Genomic DNA, 6,710 nt, shown 5'->3' on the forward strand with positions numbered 1-6,710 from the left:
GCTTTCTGAGGGTTTGAAAGTGTAAATAAACTTGCTGTCAATGGAGGCCTCACTGAGACATCGGATTTCATCAAAAATATCTTAATTTGTGTTCTGAAGATGAACGAAGGTCTTATAGTTGTGGAATGACATGAGGGTGAGTAATAAATGACCCTTTAAATTTTGGCATATTTTATTTATTTAAATCTATTATGACTATGAATCTATTAAATCTATATGATCTATTAATCTATTTTTTAATCTATTTTATTTAAAAATAAAAATATTTTTAAATGTTGCCATTTATTAAAATTAATTTTTAGTTGTCTTTTATTTATGTGTTTCAAAAATATTTATTTACATTTTATGTAAAAATGCCTTAATATATAGGCTATTGCATTCAATGTTAATAACAGATTTTAGTAATTTCTGGTCTTAACTTGTTTCTCCCTTTTCTTTCTAAGCAGCAGTGATGTCTGAACCTGGAGAGATAAAAAGACGTATTATGACAGAAGGGGAGAGTAGTGACCTGGCTGCAGGTTACTCAATCCACATCAAACTAATGTCCTGCCACAGAACGAGAGAAGTCCGGAGTGGACCGGAGTAAAAGCACTCCTGGAACTGGTACAAGGAAAGGCTTTTACACCTGCAGTGGTTAATATATGGATCTCCACACTCCTGCTGTCCACCGCCACACACAATAAAGCAAACCATCGACCTGTGCGTGCTACATTTGCATATCCGGTTAAGTTATGAGTAATGTCCAATTAAAATAACACCGTAAGCTTTGTGAATTTATTGCAACCCCTAAAATGCGACCGCTCCACCTCAGTATTAAAAAGATTGTTTAGTGGTTCTTAGACTCAACAAAGCACTCCTTTCTTATCAAGAACCATTCTGCTAAGCAGTTGCTATGGTGATCTGAGAAGCTTTTTAAGCTGGCTCTATTGTGTTTTAAGTGTTTTCTAGGGTGTTGCTATGTGGTTGCTAAGCAGTTGCCATGGTGATTTGACAAGTTCTTAGCAGGCTCTATGGTGTTTTCTAGGGTGTTGCTATGTGGTTGCTAAGCAGTTGCTATAGTGATTGACAAGTTTTAAGCAGGCTCTATGGTGTTCCTATGTGGTTGCTCAGCTGTTGCTATGGTGATGTCAGAATCTTTTAGCCAGCTCTGTTGTTTTAGGTTTTTCTAGGGTGTTGCTATGTGGTTGCTAAGCAGTTGCTATGGTGATTTGACAAGTTCTTAGCAGGCTCTATGGTGTTTTCTAGGGTGTTGCTATGTGGTTGCTAAGCAGTTGCTATAGTGATTGACAAGTTTTAAGCAGGCTCTATGGTGTTCCTATGTGGTTGCTAAGCTGTTGCTATGGTGATGTCAGAAGCTTTTAGCCAGCTCTGTTGTTTTAGGTTTTTCTAGGGTGTTGCTATGGTGATCTGAGACGTTTTTAGCAGGCTCTATGGTGTTTTAGGTGTTTTCTAGCGTGTTGCAATGTGGTTTCTAGTAATAAGTTGCTATGGTGATGACAGAAGCTTTTGGGCAGCTCTGTTGTGTTTTAGGTTTTTCTAGGGTGTTGCTATGTGGTTACTAAGCAGTTGCTATGGTGTTCTGAGGAGCTTTTAGCAGGCTCTGTTGCGTTTTAGGTGTTTTCTAGGGTGTTGCTATGGTGATCTGAGATGTTTTTAGCAGGCTCTGTTGCGTTTTAGGTGTTTTCTAGGGTGTTGCTATGTGGTTGCTATGGTGATTACAGAAGCTTTTAGCCAACTCTGTTGTTTTAGGTTTTTCTAGGGTGTTGCTATGTGGTTGCTAAGCAGTTGCTATGGTGATCTGAGAAGCTTTTAACAGGCTCTGTTGTGTTTTAGGTGTTTTCTAGGGTGTTGCTATGTGGTTACTAAGGGGTTACTATGGTGATCTGAGACGTTTTTAGCAGACTGTTTTTTTTAGGTGTTTTCTATGGTGTTGCTATGTGGTTGCTAAGGTGTTGCTATGGTGATCTGAGATGTGTTGCTAAGCAGTTGCTATGTTGAATCTGAGAAGCTTATAGCAGGTTTATGGTGCTTTAGGTGTTTTTTAGGGTGTTGCAATGGTGATCTGAGACTTTTTTGCAGGCTTATGGTGCTTTAGGTGTTTTTTAGGGTGCTGCTATGTGGTTGCTAAGGTGTTGCAATGGTGATCTGAGACTTTTTTGCAGGCTTATGGTGCTTTAGGTGTTTTCTAGGGTGTTGCTGCATGGTTGCTAAGGTGTTCAGATTGATTGTAGCAGTTGCTATAGTTTTCTGGGTCTTTACTAGGGCACTGACATGTGGTTTCTAGGGTGTTCTGGGTTGTTTTTTAGGGAAGCAAATCAAAGCAAGCAATGGACCAGCACTATAATGCAGTTTTCAGCTAAGAGTATTTAGATGAACAGTACACAGATTTGTTTTTATGTAAATAAAAACAACAAACAGGCTTTTAAGATGTGTTTTCCTGAGCAGTGCAGGGTGTGGCCATCTCCAGGTTCAGCAGCTTTTGCCTCATCTTCCTCTCACATCATCTCTCTACCAGGAACCAAACGCCATCAACAACACCCAAATCATAGTATTCAGAGCAGCAGTGTTAGTGAGACTCGCTGGGGTAAACCTGGGATCGATTGGCTCATGCTGCTGGGGGTTTTGGTAATGTAACTGAATCTAGGTTCTCTCATTAGGGACACAAGAAGCCCGTCTTCATGCAGATGAGCCGAAACTCGAGGAGCAGTTCGCCGAAGACTAATGAACGTGCAGCATCTCCTCTCGTACTCTCAGCCTCCATTCTGGCTCGCTCTTACAGTTGTCTCCATTTCTACCTCTTTCGTGTGTATTAGCTCACTCTTACGGTCTAATTTCCACTGCCTCTCTTAACTGAAATTAAAGCAGAATTATTTAATTATGTGTCTTTTTATTTTTAAGGAGGCACTATCACAGCATACGCTTCCTTGTAAATATTTGAATAAAAGTGCCATAAAAGTGCAGAATCAAAAAATGATTCACTCTGTATTGACTCTGATCTTATGTATCTCATCAGATTTGGTCTAGGTCCAGATCCATTCAATTATTATAATGCATCATTATGAAATAGCCCAATTACATGACTGACCTCAATGCAAAAATAGCGGTTAATTTCTTTAAATGAAAGGGTCCCAAAAAGCCCAAGGCTGTTTCGTGGATCTGAACGCATCTTCAAGGGGCTCAGGGTCGATTGCCATTCACAAGAAAACACGAGATGTCTTCTCTGATCCTTGAAGAAACTGCAAGTAACAAACAGGTTTTTTCATTTGTCCATCTCTGCTTTAATAACAACCGGTTACAATAGATAGGCCTATTTTCATGCAACTTTATTTTTTTATATTTTTTTTAGAACGTTTTTCAGCTATGTGCAGTTGCTTGCTATTATGAAGTGCCTGGTGAACATGTTGGGAAAATTTAATAAACGGTTTTCTTTCTTATTTACGAAACACTACATGCTAAAAGTCCTGAAATAGCGTTCCTATTTTGTGGATATTTAAATTAAAGTAATTAAGTCATGGTCATTCTTTTGTGCATAAACACATGCTATGTAAATTGTATTTAAAATGTTAATGTAATATTTTATTCAATAAATTAACACATATGATGGGGATATGAAACTGCGCTTCATATTATTAAGAGTGGCCCTGCTTCTATTATCATAATTTTAAACCTATAGAGATTATTAAGTAATGTTTTGGTGATGGACTAATGAGATTAAACACAAACCTTTTTTCATCATCTCAGTGTTTGATGGAGATCAATCCTTACGGTGGTTTGGCATTTGAGGCCAAACATTAACCAAATATCTGGGTGAGTGCATTTTCTTTGATTAATCTCATAACCTACCAAGGGTTAAAGGTCTATGGGCAATATGGCTTGATGCATTATATTATCTTATGCATAATGATTTATTCATAAGTCCACAATGATTTTGCAGTAAATGGTAGCTATTCCCAAACACAACAGTGGAACGTTGCCTATTCTGTCATTATTGGAACTTATTGGGGATGTTTGTTCCAATGCAAACTAAAAGAGAACTGGCCTGTGCATTAAAATAAAGCAATAATACTGATGTAATGAGGTCACAGGTGTATGTTTGGCTTTGAACACGGCTCAACTAATAAGAATCAAGGACCCAAACTATCTGCTTTATAATTATCTTTAAACAAATGCCATAGTCTTTTATAATGGGGTTTTTCAATTTATGAGTAAAATAAGGTCTGTGGTAAACATTGTATGTTTCTAATAAGTAACTAGATAAGAATGTTTGATGTAGATAAGATGTGAGTGTGTGCAGTTTACGTTGGAGAACAAAATGTCCAAGTATATTCAAATTATGCTTACCACCTTAATTTACTTATAAAAACCCCATTATAAAAACGCCCATAGAAAATCTCTAGTGAACCACTGGCGAATTATGTTTACACAACAACGATGTACTAAAAACGGAAAAAAAAATTTTTTGCATTTTTTTTTTTTTTGCGTACAGACGACAACATTGTCAAAATTATCCCGTTCACTTGGATCTGCGAAAATGGCTAAAAACGCAGTGTTCTGCTGCCAGGCCAGTAGTTGGCGATGTCACTTTGTAAAGAAACACTACGCGCCTATAGACTGAACACGTAACACACATGCGCATGACATCACTGCTTTCTCAAATTCGTGTTTTTTAGTTTACACGGAGACGATAATGGTGTCGTTTTCAAAAACTTGCAATTTGAAACCCTTTTTCAGGCCCCCAAAATAAAAACGAATAAAAACGGCCCCTAAGGCCCCGCTTACACTAGCGTGTTTTCATTTTAAACAGACTAGTGTAAACGGAGCAGTGTAAACGCCTGTCGTTTACACTACTCCGGCGTTTTCGACCCTCGAAAACAAAGACTTTCGAAAACGCTGCAGAGCCTGTTTTAGTTTACACTGAAATGGAACCCCGGCTTTTTCAAACAGACCAAAACTGAGACTTCTGAAACGATGGTGTCGTTGCCCACGTTTGCTCTGCGTATCCTTGACGACCGTGTAAACAATAACATGGACACTGAATTGCAATCTGTGCTGGCTTTGTTGTCATTTTTATCAGCCATTGTGCAGTTAAACTCTGCATTTTTCTAATACTGCAGCTACCTACATGTGCAAGAGGCAACTGTTTACACTTGTAAGCGCGTGCCCAGTGTGCATGAACGCTCATGTGACATGCGTTTTCGGTCATGTAGTGTAGACAGAGATCGTTTCTGAAACACTGTGAAAACGGCAGTGAAGTTCATCCAAAAATGAAAATAATGTCATTAATTACTCACCCTCATATTGTTCTACACCAATAAGGCCTTCATTCATATTCGGAACACAAATTAAGATATTTTTGATTAAATCCGATGGCTCAGTGATTCGATTCGTAAAGCCCATCACTATATTGTTGAAAAGTCGTTATTTTGTTTTTTTGGCGCACAAAAAGTATTCTCGTCGCTTTATAATATTAAGGTAGAACTACTGAACTCGCATGAACTGTTTTAAATATGTTTTTAGTACCTTTATGGATCGTGAGAGAGGAAATTTCATTGCTTTGAATGCAGTCCTCACTGAGCCATTGTATTTGATCAAAAATATCTTAATTTGTGTTCTGAAGATGAATGAAGGTCTTACGGGTGTGGAACGACATGAGGGTGAGTAATTAATGACATTATTTTCATTTTTGGGTGAACTAACCCTTTAAAGCCCGTTCACAACAAGAATGATAACTATAAAAACAACTAGGTTTCACTTTATTTTAAGTTGTCCTTTGAATTGCTGTGAGCGCTGAGTAATATTAATTAACAGCATGTACTTACTATATAATTAGGGTTATAGTGTTAGAGTTTGGTTTAGGGTTAGTTGCATATAATTATGCATAATGTACTGTTATTACGACAGGGAAGTACATGTTAAATATGTAACAAGGACACTGCAAAATAAAGTGTTACCAACAACTATAATGATAACTATATTAGTGTCCACACCAATGAATGATCAGAGTTGTTGTTATTGTTAACTAATACTTAAAAATCATTTCAGTAATTGAAGGGCGAAAAAAGCTGAAATAAAATATAAATATTAGATGAAAAACCTAAATGAAAATTAAAAATGTTGCCTGGCAACTTACTAAAAATAAGGTTAAGGCAAAGTAAAATTCAAATAATAATTGCTAAATTAAAACTAAATAGAAATATTAGGGAAAAAACAATAAAAGATAAAAGCATAAAATGGCTACTATTCAAAATTACTAACTTAAATTCAAATTAAAATACTGAAAATATAAAAATAAAAGCTGAATCTAAATATTATTAAATATTAAAAAAGTATACCATGTATATATAATACTAAAATAACAGCATATGATAACATTGTTTATTATAATTGCACACTGTAGTTATGTTGTCTGCCTCTTTAAATGCTTGAAATCTTTAAAGTTGGATGGATTCTGATGTTTTTATTGTTCATCAGCCAGAAATAAATAGTTCTGAAAGTGATTCCAATGATATCTGTGGTGTCGACTCTCCATTCTCATAGAATTAGAACGATTGTTAAATCGTTATAGTTTATGTCCACTTATGTGAATGGCACTTTAGCGTTCAATGTTGCCAATCATTCTGTTCTCTTCTTTCTTTCAGGTTTCAGCTGTGTGTTGTGAATAAAAGTGAAGACCTTCAGGAAAGCTCTCAAGAGTGTTGCATGGCTCAACA

The sequence above is a fragment of the Ctenopharyngodon idella genome, chromosome 16 (genome assembly GCF_019924925.1).
Source record: "Ctenopharyngodon idella isolate HZGC_01 chromosome 16, HZGC01, whole genome shotgun sequence".
In the NCBI taxonomy this organism is placed as follows: Eukaryota; Metazoa; Chordata; class Actinopteri; order Cypriniformes; family Xenocyprididae; genus Ctenopharyngodon; species Ctenopharyngodon idella.